General features: G+C 37.6%; 5 non-coding genes across 5 annotated transcripts; all 5 read left to right on the forward strand.

Annotated features, from left to right (window-relative positions):
* Window positions 1-4,948: 4,948 nt before the first annotated feature.
* LOC122067543 lies at window positions 4,949-5,072 on the forward strand. Its single transcript, XR_006136765.1, has one exon. It is a non-coding gene; the product is annotated as a small nucleolar RNA SNORD14 (small nucleolar RNA).
* Window positions 5,073-5,249: 177 nt separating this feature from the next.
* Window positions 5,250-5,373, forward strand: LOC122067544. Its single transcript, XR_006136766.1, has one exon. It is a non-coding gene; the product is annotated as a small nucleolar RNA SNORD14 (small nucleolar RNA).
* Window positions 5,374-5,485: 112 nt separating this feature from the next.
* LOC122067547 lies at window positions 5,486-5,569 on the forward strand. Its single transcript, XR_006136769.1, has one exon. It is a non-coding gene; the product is annotated as a small nucleolar RNA U31b (small nucleolar RNA).
* A 279-nt stretch (window positions 5,570-5,848) lies between these two features.
* Window positions 5,849-5,934, forward strand: LOC122067545. Its single transcript, XR_006136767.1, has one exon. It is a non-coding gene; the product is annotated as a small nucleolar RNA Z196/R39/R59 family (small nucleolar RNA).
* Window positions 5,935-5,975: 41 nt separating this feature from the next.
* Window positions 5,976-6,121, forward strand: LOC122067546. The gene has a single exon (XR_006136768.1). It is a non-coding gene; the product is annotated as a small nucleolar RNA F1/F2/snoR5a (small nucleolar RNA).
* Window positions 6,122-12,016: the final 5,895 nt, after the last annotated feature.

A 12,016-nucleotide genomic window follows, 5' to 3' on the forward strand; every position in this document is an offset into this window, starting at 1 on the left:
TTCTGACTTTGGATAGAGAAGACATAGGGTGGATCAACCACATATCAAATTTCAAAGCCTAATTAAATCTAATACCTTCTCGAGTATTGGTATGCATCGCATGTATGTCTATCCATGCTTGTGGTAATCGGAACACTATTGTGCATTCTTCCATAGCCCTTGATTTTTAACTTATTTTTGTGACTTGATAGTGTACAATTGAGGTTCTCCAATAAAATAAAAAATAAAAAAAATATAGAATATAAAAGCAAGTGATCTCAGGTCCACTTGTCTCTTGTCCACAAAAATTGTGCTCCACCTAATTTACCATCGGTACATTTAAACAAATTTTGCTTGATGGCCCATGTAAGAAACTTTAGCCCCCTTTTTTTTTTAATTTTATTTTGCTTCTAGCTAAGTGTTTGTTGTATAACCCAATAACTCCGTACCATTGTTATAGTAGATACTAGGGGTGCAACAGAGCTGGGTTGGGTTGGGCTTCTTAAAACCCTAGCCCAACCTTGAGTCCCCTTAACTGAGCCCAAACCCGCCCTGATCCTGACTTAGGGCCGCAAAACTGCAAACCAGGCCCAACCCTTACCCACCCTGATTAACCTTGATTTTTCAGGGTCAGGGCGGGATGACCCTGATTGACCCTGACCCTAATTGATCCTCGTTTGCTATCAAGGGCCGGGTATACCCTGATCATGACCCTGCAAAATATGAAATAACTAAAAAATAAAAAATATTCATAATAAAGAGGAGATAAAAAAAAAAATACACATACACACACACACAAAGTCACAAATTACTTGTCATGAGGAGAACATCTTAAAGCAAACATTCAAACAATATAAATAACTCTAACTATTATGATTAATAAAGAGGAGATCATCCTAAGAAAACAAATAATCCAAAAACTTTCAATTATTTGTCATGATAAACAAATAGATCATCTTAATAAGGCAAACAGTCCAAATGTCTCAAAACCCTTGTCATGTCAAACAAAGAGGAGAACATTCTAAGAAAACAAAAAATATCCAAATTCAATATCAAGGGCAAAAACCAAGGCCAGGTCGGCCAAAATCATGGCCAAAAGTCAGGGTAAAAAAATCAAGGCCGGTTCAGGGTGAGTTGGGTGGGCCAAAGACATCAACCCTTACTCGCCCTGACCCTGACTCAGGGTCAGAAATTTTAGGGTTGGGTCGACCCCCAGGGCCAAAATATTATAGTCAGTACTTGTTTGGGATCAGGGCAAGCCAAGGGTGAGTTCGGGCTGTCAGGGCCAAATTTGCACCCCTAGTAGATAAGTGTGGGGGTGTCAATTTTAGGCCCGATCTGATTATCCCGATTGAGACCGCTTGTTTAAAGCTTAGCCCGACCCATTTATTAATCGAGCGTTCACGATATACGGTTATGAACAGACCAGGCCCAACTTGGTTAACCCTGATCGAGCTTGACCCCTTACCTATGAGAAATTCCTAATCCATCGAGAAGCCCAAACCACTTACACTAAGGCACCATTTGATAACGTTCCGTTTCTACCGTTTTTCTTATTCCCATAAACGGAGAAACAACCTAAAAATCGTTTGATAAAGTTGTTCAGTTTCACATGTTTCTAAAAACATAAATTAAAATTTATACCTATTTGCAGTTTTAGAAACGACTTTGACGAAACAAGTTTTACTTTTTTTGTGGTTTCTATAAACGAATTTGAGAGGAAAAAAAAAAAGGGCTATTGTGCCTGATAAATCTCTCAACTATTTAAACCTAAAAAACGGCAACCGAACCCTCTTTCCCTTTTGGGCATCCGATTATACTATTGGGGTTTTTAGTGGCATTATGTCTGCAAAAAACTTTTTGAGAAACATGTTTATCAAACACTAAAAAAACCGTTTTTGTTTTCGAAAATGTGAAAAGTCGTTTATGCTGTTTCTAGACAGTGAAACAACATAAACGTTATCAAACGGGATTTTTTTTTCAAAAACGTATTTTTTCATTTTTCTATGCATGTAAAAGTAAAAACACCTCAAAAAAGCATTTAATTTTTTTTGTTTCGCTTCACTTGTTTTTCAAAATAGAAATATAAATTTATGCTTATTTCTGTGTCTATAAACAAGTTAGACCTGTTTTTCTGCTTTTAGAAACAAGTGGGAGGGACAAAAATTGTGAAAACCCTGGTACTTCACTCGACCTACCCCTATCACAATCCATTGTTAAAACTTCTCACCACCCATAAGCGGTGACTCCTACCTGATTGTATGAAACTTATAGTTATGGACTGCCTTCATCCTTCTGAAGCTGATCTCTACGAAGCATATTTGCAACTCCCACATCATGCCTTCACTCGTGAGCTGCGTACCTACAATGTATGCCTTCACTCATGTCTTGAACCCGAAAGCACCCCCTACCACTCTATTGAAAACATTTATGAAAATAGAAAAATCAAATCTTTTTGCAATTCCAAAATCGTTTCTTAGCACATAAACATGTTTTTCCATTTCTATTGTTTCTAGACACAAAAACAGCAGAAACAAAATCAAATGCGCCGTAAAATTATAAGTCCAAACGTGTAAAATCCCCTACCCCTACCCAAGTCAAAAGCCCCTTGTAGTATTTCTAGACTTAGCCTACTTTAAATTCGAATTTTAGGGAAGATCCATTTAGAGCTAGTCAATAATAGGTTAATGTCTGTTTATGGCAACCTGATTATAGTCTGAGACCGACTTGCCCAATTAGAAACCGTATCATGCCCCCAAAACCTAAGCATGTTTAGCTAAACGGGCATTCACAGTGCAAGGCTTGAAAGTGGTCACGCCCGACCTAGCTTGACTGGCTGACACCCCTAGATTCGTGCTTTACTCCCCCTGTTGATATCAATCATATGATCCACCATTTATCACACTTCCACCCATTCCTAGTAGCAATTGCTTGCAGCCACCCAAACAACCAAAATATCCCCTGACTATTGTACTTTTAATAATGCTCCGGCCATTTCTATATTAATTAACTAATTGACACCTATATTAGCGTTGATGTACAAGTAGAAGGATTTTGGAAGTGTGACATTCAAATGCATATTTAAGTGGTTTAATTTTGATTGTTTTGCATTATTATAATAAGAGGCTGTTATCATTAAGTTTTAACTTAAAAATGGTTCATAATTAAATATATAATCGAGAATTGTATTCACATAGTTGTCAGAATGTGTGATTTAAAAAATGAAAATATCGATATATTAGATTCATAATATTTATGTGTGAATGAAGAGTCGCTCGACAAACAAACCACTCCGCATACAACATAAATATCGAAAGGGAATGTCGTTTCATGATTGGCCAGAAAATTCCAAAATCGATTCACAAAAAAATATTTATATCAATGGCAATGTTTATAAAAGGATTTAAACTGTTTTTATGTATCGATAATTATTTTCTAAATGTTTGATTTCTTTTTTTTTTTTTTTTTTTTTGTTGGGGATCTGATCAAGGGTTTAGAATTCAGATGTATAAAGGTGCTAAGCTCAAGCCCGAACAAAATAATATTCGATCATTCCTAGTGCAAGGGTTCAACTTGATGTGTCTTGATACTAATCCCTAAAAGTTCGTTTAGAGATAAGTGGTTACGTAGCCTAGTTAAACTGCGTAAAGACCAGTACCCTAGTGACCATTTATAAACGAGACCTTTTGATTCATGCCTATATCCAATAAGGACGAATTACTTATACGGAATAATCACAATTCGAGATCCTAAAAATAAGACACCAATTAGACCAGATTGAATGACACCCCTTAAAAAATACACTCCCTCTTGATCATCTGACAATCCGATTCTCATGGTCAGAGCATATCTCCTTCACCATGAATGAAGGAAACTCAGACCTCAAAAATTTCAAACACGCGATTGAAGCTACAAAGTTGTATCTTGGGACGTAAAAAGGGTACATACAACGAGATACATGTGGACCTATATTCCAGCTGCCACATATCAAAATCATTTCACAAAAACCTTTGCGACTATACTCGTTAAAGAAGAGTGTTGTGGTCCAGGATGGTCCAATTCGTTAGCGGAGCCCAACTAATGTGTGGACTTTTTCTCTGATACATATATGGATTGGGCTGAGGCTTAAGAAAATGTGGAAGATGGAATCACTCTATGCCTTTTTATATGGTCTTTTTTTTTTTTTTTTTTTTTGTTGCATAAGAGAATTAAATCAAAATTAAAATAAGGCAAAATTTATAATGCATGGTCATACGTGCACGACCGGCTTCATGGGTGTCAGATGGGCATTAATGCCCAGTCGAAAGTTTCCAACTCAACGCATCACCATCCGATGGGAAAAACTGCCATGCACGAAAACCTTCCCACTGAAATAAAAACAATCCTTATCCTTTCCTTCCCTTTTCTTCCATTCCTTTTATCAATAGATCCAAAGTGAAAACAACTATGCATGGATCAAATGTGGTTGGCCCTTGGTGGAAATGTGACTAATATAATATTTAGGCCCAGGACCACTTTACTGGCCCAATAATGCCAACACAAGCCCAATTTATTATGTGGATATCAGGCCCCATAGGAATTCAGGTCCAGTCCTTTGTGAGGCACGAGTTGAACACTTCAACTCGATTCTGTCAGTTTTGCTGCAACGAAACCCTAAAACGGCTAAACCCACCTTCTTTGCCTATAAATTCGCAACGAAACCCTAAGCCATCTTCACCTATAAATATATGCTTTACGAAGGTAGTGTTCACTCGCAGTATTTTTCTCTGTTACTGGCGACTCTTCATCGAAGCCTCTCGAGGTAAGCATTTGCAGAGAGCGGCTCTTCAGGGCTTTCAATCCTTTTAGGGTTTTATATTTTATTTTGATCTGCATAGATTTCGTTTGAATTTTTGTGTTAGTGGGCACAGATCCATACCATGATTGGATTGTCCAAGTACACTGGTTTTTGTTCTAGGCATTTAGAATTTGTCGATGATGATAACTCCAAAGGCTTGTTTCTCAAAACATTCGCAGTGGCCGCCTGAGTGCTTTCGCCTTCGCCGGGCTTGAGAGCTTATGCTGCTTCTATCCTTCCTTGGATGTCTGAGACTCGAATTCTACTACCCTATGCAGTCGAAGAACCTAAATTTTTGGATTCAATTTGTTGAAAATTCTTAATTCGGATTTAGGGTTTTCGTTTGAATTTTATTGTCATTAGTGTGTTTCTCTGATCCAAATCTTGATTGGATTATCAAGAGCATGTTTTATAGTCTAGGTGATTTGAATTTCGTCGATGATGACAACTTCTAAGGCTTGTTTCTCAAAACATTCGCAGTGGCCGCCTGAGTGCTTTCGCCTTCGCCGGGCTAGAGAGCTTGTGCTGCTTCTATCCTTCCTTGGATGTCTGAGCCTCCTACTTTTTTTTTCTTTTTTGTGTTCCGAACTACCTATTATCTAATTACGTTTTGGTTTTATCCGATTTCAATTGATTGAAGTTGCTTTGTCAAAAACAAATCTCAAATCTCAATATGATGATTGTAATTTGTCGCCCCAGTCTAACAAGCTTCTGTAGAGATGCTGAATGGCGAATGACAATTGGATCTGATTCATCTTCATTGAAAATCGAAATTCCTCTTTTTTCTTTTAGGCTACATAATGTAGCTGCTACTACTTTTTCTTTTTTTTTTTAATTTGCAGTTTCAGTTTTAGATTTCTAGTGACTGAATGTGCAAGAAATGAAGATCGCAACCCATATATTCTGCAATTACATGATGAATATCAACATGCACTACCATCTGATCATGTTGCACACAATTTTATTTCCTCTCTTTTCATTTTTTCGTTTCAATTAATTTACAAACTTTCTTCCAATGGGACATCTGATAAATGCAATCAATGATGAAGATCTCTGTAATATCTACTGAGGTATCTGTGATTATATCAAATTATCACCATCTTTCGGCTGAGATTGCATTTGTATGTATATATTTATATTAAATCTTTTAAGAAACTAGTAATGCCTGAGGTATCTGATACCTTGACTGATAACCTGTGTCTGGGCATCTCGTTTAGAAGGCATAAACTAAAATATAAACAGGTCTTGCGACACAGGTTGCCTCATTTTCATGAGCTTCCTGTTACTTTAACCCTGTTTACATTGCTCTGTTTTCCCCTCAAGATAAATCCTTTCATCACTGAGTATTGTAGGTATCTTTTTTGCAAGTAGATCCCACTGAAAGGGAGCACTTTGCTTCTTAGTAGGAAATAGGCTCACGTTTGGAGTGAGCTGATATAAGTTCCTTCCCGAGAAGGGACAAGTATTCTAGATTTGATCCGTGGTACCCTGGAACAGCTGACAATTATACTCTACCCTTTTTTTGGGATATGACAATTCATGTTATTGTTATATGATAGGCTGGAAATTTGACCCTCACTACCCGAAAAAATAATCCCAATCTCATGTGAGAGATTGTCGTATGGTGTTCAATCAATACTTGGATTCCATTTAATTTTATATTTTTTGAATTTGTTTTTATTTTGAGTGGAGTTCAAGTGTGGATCAAACACGAGAAAGATATGAGTATCTGATCCGGCCTCATGGTGGGCTTGATTGGGTTGGTTTGGGTTTTTATATCTATCATATTTTTTTGTCGTGTCTTTAATATACAATTATGTCAAATGAATCATCATTGCAATGGATTTTTAAGACAAAAATAAATGCAATGCATAAGATACTTTTAATTTAAAATTGTGAATGGTGTGTATGTAACATGATAATATAATATTTATATAGAGAAAATTGCATTGCCACCTCCTGAACTTTGGTCCTTATTCAATGTCACGTCTGGACTTTTCGAAACGTCAAAGTCACCCCTTAAAAATTTAAAAAATTTCAAATTGGTCCATGCCGTTAGCCGACCGTGATAAATGAATGAAAATCGGTTAGTTTTTTTATAATATACCCAAAATATCTCTACCTATTGTGAGAGGACAATATTGCAATTCTCTCCCCTTCGGCGGATTCTCCCCCCTTGGGCATGCAAAGCTCTCCCCCCTCCGGATGGGATGGGAGGTCGAGGATCTCAGGACCAGTCTCTCAAAAGAAGGGTTCTATCCATCTATCTATTGCTGGAGTTGGGAGAAGATCAAATTTAGTTGCAGAGCTGTTGTGGGGAAGAAGATAGTTAAAGTAATATGGCAGGGATGTTACCAGGGGTTGAGCTAGCATAGAGCAGTAACAAGAAACCTCCACTCCCACTAGATTTCGTAGAAGAACAAGAAGAACTCCTCCCTCCATCACTACTCTCATCTGCCCACTTCAAAACACTTGAACATGACGCAGATGACGACAAAGATATCGCCGTTGGCGACAACGATAAGCTTTTCCTCATAAATCACTTCTCTGGGTCTACCATCTCAGGCCATACCCCACCATCCCCAACCTGAAACACAAACACTCCATGCCCACTAGACCCTGCAACCCAATTGAACACATCCCAATAGAACTCCACTTCCGAACCCCCAATCACAATTCTCTCGTTCCCTCTGAATTTCCACGCTAATCTCTTCACGATCAGACCCACCTCACCATCCACCTTCACCCTCAACATTCCGCCATTACATTCGATCCCAATTTCGTGTTTTGATCCAGAGATCTGAGCTCTGGTCATGAAATTCCTGTGCCCCAAATACATGCTCGCAACGGGATTGTAATGTAGGCTCAGCGGAAGGAGAGATTCGAGTAACCCTAGTAATGCGTTGAAGCATGTCGTCTCTTAGATCACCGAGGAAGAATTCGATGTGAGCATTGGAGGCTATAGCAATGTAGAAGGATGAGGTAGGCTCAGTAGAATTTCGGTTAAAATCGACTTTCGTGAAATCCCATTAGAGCTTAATTCGGTGGTGGTGGCGGGTGAGGGAGATGGATTTTGAGCCAATTCTATTTCTTCTGAAGGAGAAGGTTGATGGGCAGAGAGAGAGATTGATGGAGAATGAATCGGCAGCTTGGATGGTTAAGGAGTGAGAGACGGCGGTTTTCGACTAGGTTAACATTAGTAAGGCAGGGAAGTTGCAGAGTAGAGTCTAGTAGATGCAGGTGATGAGGTTTTGTGGCTTCTGGGTATCTTCAATACTAGGCTGTTTGGGACTATTGAAACACGAAGGGATCATGGTTTTGCTACTTCTCTAAAGCTGAATTAATGGGTTTTCCCTGTTCAAAGACTAGAGTTTAACACTTTATGGAATAGAGAGATGGGTTTTGCCGTTTCGATTGTCATGGGAAGCTTCTGGTTTCTGGTTTTCCATGCTTCGTTCAGAGGAGCTACGGAGAGAGAGAGAGAGGAGAGAGAGAGAGAGAGAGTTGGGATCTTGGTTTTATTTGATATTTGATTTGAAAGGTTTGAGTTAATATGGGATTGATTTTGCACGTCGGAGGGAAGATAATTGGACGCCGGAGGGATGGATCGTCTTCTTCTTCTTGTCCGACCGAGGGAGTGAGAGGAGTGAGATGAGAGATGGGAGATGAGTTTAGAATATGCAAATAAAAGAGAGGGCAATATTGTCCTCTCGCAATAGGTAGGGTTATTTTGGGTATATTATAAAAAAAACTAACCGGTTTTTATTCATTTATCACGGTCGACTAACGGAAGGGACCGATTTGAAATTTTTTGAACTTTTAGGGGGTGGCTTTGACATGTCGAAAAGTCCAGGGGATGGCGTTGAATAAAGATCAAAGTTCAGGGGTGGCAATGCAATTTTCTCTATTTATATATTTTAAATTTTGTTACAATGCATGTATATATTATAATAGTAATTTATATAATTTTATATATATTAACCACTCTATATAATAAGGTTTAAGGGGTAGTTTCCTCGTGTCAATGGGCAAAAAAGGGGACCCAACCCTAAGGTCTATTAACTAAGCCCAAGTCAAGCTCAGCCCTAGGTTGGGGGGGGGGGGGGGGTTGGGTGTTTAGTTCAACCCAACCCAGCATTGATGAACCTTGATTGAGTTGGCTTTAACCCAATCCAGTCCAATTCAATATTACCGTTACTCGATTGTTTGATCTTGATTCAATGAAAAGGTCAAAGATCAAACTTTTCGATGTAGACCTTTTTCTATAGGCACCCATTAATAATTTTTAGCATATTTATATGATTACATATAAATATGGTTGGGTCTGGCCTGGTTTGAGGTTGCCAAACCCAGCTTTATTTTGGACCTGAAAATTTCAACCTTAATTCACTTTATGGGTTGAAATCTAAGCGCAAGCCCTACTTGGACTTTAGGTGGGTTAGGATTGATTCGGGTTGACTGGGTTGTTTTTACCACCCCTATCTATTGGTTTAGTGTTTTTCCACCCCGGCCTCTTGGAACATTGAGTTCGCCATGTTCGGGCTTTGGGTGGATATGGTCAAATTTAATTCTAAGTATTAATTTTGATTTTATAATATGTTTAATATAGATATTGTACTTGTTACTTTGTATTATTATATTATATACAGTCGTTGTAATATAGGTTATAATTTAATATATTTTAATATTATGTGTTCTGTTTGTTTTTTAATTTTAAAATGTTTATACAGAACATTATAATAATCCATTGGAATGATGTATTATTTGGTTTAGAAATATCTTAAAGAAAACAAGAAAAGTGGGATAGATATAAGAATTTGATCTAACCCGTCCCTCTTTGCTGATTGGTAGGATTGTTTTTTTTTTAAACCCTTGGTAGGCTTGGCTCGGTTTTTGACCTAATTATAGGGATGATGCGGGTTGGGTTTTATCTGTCTTTGTTATTAGTTGTGGATTCAGTTTCTCTTTAATGGTTGTTTCTTCAACTACTTTTCAATTAGACATATGCATGTATTCAACACTGGAGACCTAGATGCGTGCATGTGTCAGATTGAAGAGTGGTTGAAGCCTCAGTTATTGGAGAGGATTTGATCCAAGTTAAGTGATGTTGATATGAATACCCTCCAAATGATGTTGATGTGAATACCCTCCAAATGATGTTGAAGGGTTGTCAGAAGAGCTTCTTTCATATTTGGGGCTGGGTGTTTTGGGTAAGCTATGTAGCATATTTAGGATCACTTTGCATGGGCAACAATAGTCCCATCTATGTAATCGGACCTCTAATGATTTTCTGCATAGCGAATGCCCAAGACTTCTCATTGATTGTGGGAGATACTACCTGAGTGAGATCGGCTTGAAGATGACAGTAATCAAGGAAAAGCCACAATTTACAATTTTTGTCAATGGAATGCTGATCTCTTTAGGATTAGGTTGCACTCAGTAGGCAGGGATTGGTAAGCCAAAAAAAAAAAGGAGAATTGCCCGAGTGGTGTAAGATTTCCTATATACGGTAAGTAAATATAAAATTATGGAAAATTTCCCGGAAAGTGAATATAAAATTATAAAATTATTATTTCATATATGTATGGAAAAATTTAGCAATTTTGAGAGTAAAGATAGGAGAGAGTTAGGTTAAATGGTTTTTTCGCTGTTTTGTAAATACATTCACTAAATTTCATGTGGCATAATTCTAGTTTTCTTGTGCATAACAAGTTAAGCTAAATGTTTAAACAAAAGCACAAGTTTGTTAGATTGTGGAAGTAAAAGGTTTAAAAAATATATAAAAAAAAAAAAAAATTATTGGCATAAAATAATTAATGGGACTGAGCTCTAAGGTCAGCAACTGGTGTTATCATTCACAATTGGGTTATGCAAATTTTTTTGAGTCTCTCCATGCATAAATCATGTCCCATCCTCCGTCTTTTGCCTCAATATTTTTACCTTGTTAAACTACGAAATAAAAGATGCACAGTTGATCTAAACTTTGACTTCCACCTAGCCTTGTTCAATGGCGTATTGTGATTCTTGGAATAGACCTCTAGCCTCTTACTTCAGTTCACAACCTGCAACACTAAAATTGAAAGAGACTACAATAAAAGTGTCATTATGTAATAATACTGTGGCCCAACTTGCATCCCCATAATGCGTGTCATAGTTCCCGTCACAATTGATCACTGATCTACCACTTCCCTTAAGTACCTGATAATCTAACAAAGTCGCATGCTTTGCAAGCAGAAAAATCTCAATAAAGCGAGTGCCTACATGCACAAAAGTAACTGTAGTAACATCATTCAGCAAGCACCATAGTCCACCACTAAACCCCCCCCCAGAGCCCGAGCTAGGGATAAAGAACAGAAGATCTAAGAGGCTTGGAAAAAACATTAAAATCCAAATTTAAGCATCACGAATATTCCAAGTCAAAGGCTTTATGATAGAAACAATTAAATAAAAAATCACAGAACAAGATTCACAAAATTAGTAGGATAAGTAATTTCAGCCTCAAAGAGAACCCCAAAGATAACTTAAGGAACAAATTGAAGAAAAATAGAACAATAGTGCAAGGAAAAAGTGAAGGATAAAAAAAACCCAGATTGAGGAAATTGGAGCTTCCTTCCCTTCAAAGCTATAGCCAAAGTCCTTGCGATTGACAAAAAATTAAGATTATCCCGCCAAGGAAGGACGCCAATAGTTCAATTAAGAGCAAAATATAACGGCCTTACTGAGGCAACTAAGTTTCCAACCACCAACAGATGAACCACAACAATAAGAATTGCTCATCCCAGCACAACAACATTCTAAAAATCGCTAGCATAAGATACGAGGCAGATGAAGGTGAGGAATAAACAAAAAATATGACTCTTTTGTGAGGCACATCCAACAACCAAACAAATCAGAAGATAACATCCTGGGAATAAAAAAACATATAGGTAAACAGGAAAAAGACCCCAGTCCTCTAAAACTAGAGTAGGGAAAAGAGAGCAAATCAATAAGGGGTAGAGCCCCAAAGGTATTAAAATTGCTCACAAAGCACCTGAAATCTCTCATTTCATCTTCATCTTCTGTCGAGCAACATTGGAAGACCTACTTTCCATTAAACTCATCTTTGAACTCTTCTTGGACCTTTCAGGACAGCACATCAATTTCAATAAATGTGCAATCTTTTCAGTAAAAATGTCCCCTCCTATCTACCTCTTTAGGAAT

Source organism: Macadamia integrifolia, unplaced genomic scaffold (assembly GCF_013358625.1).
Source record: "Macadamia integrifolia cultivar HAES 741 unplaced genomic scaffold, SCU_Mint_v3 scaffold2970, whole genome shotgun sequence".
In the NCBI taxonomy this organism is placed as follows: domain Eukaryota; kingdom Viridiplantae; phylum Streptophyta; class Magnoliopsida; order Proteales; family Proteaceae; genus Macadamia; species Macadamia integrifolia.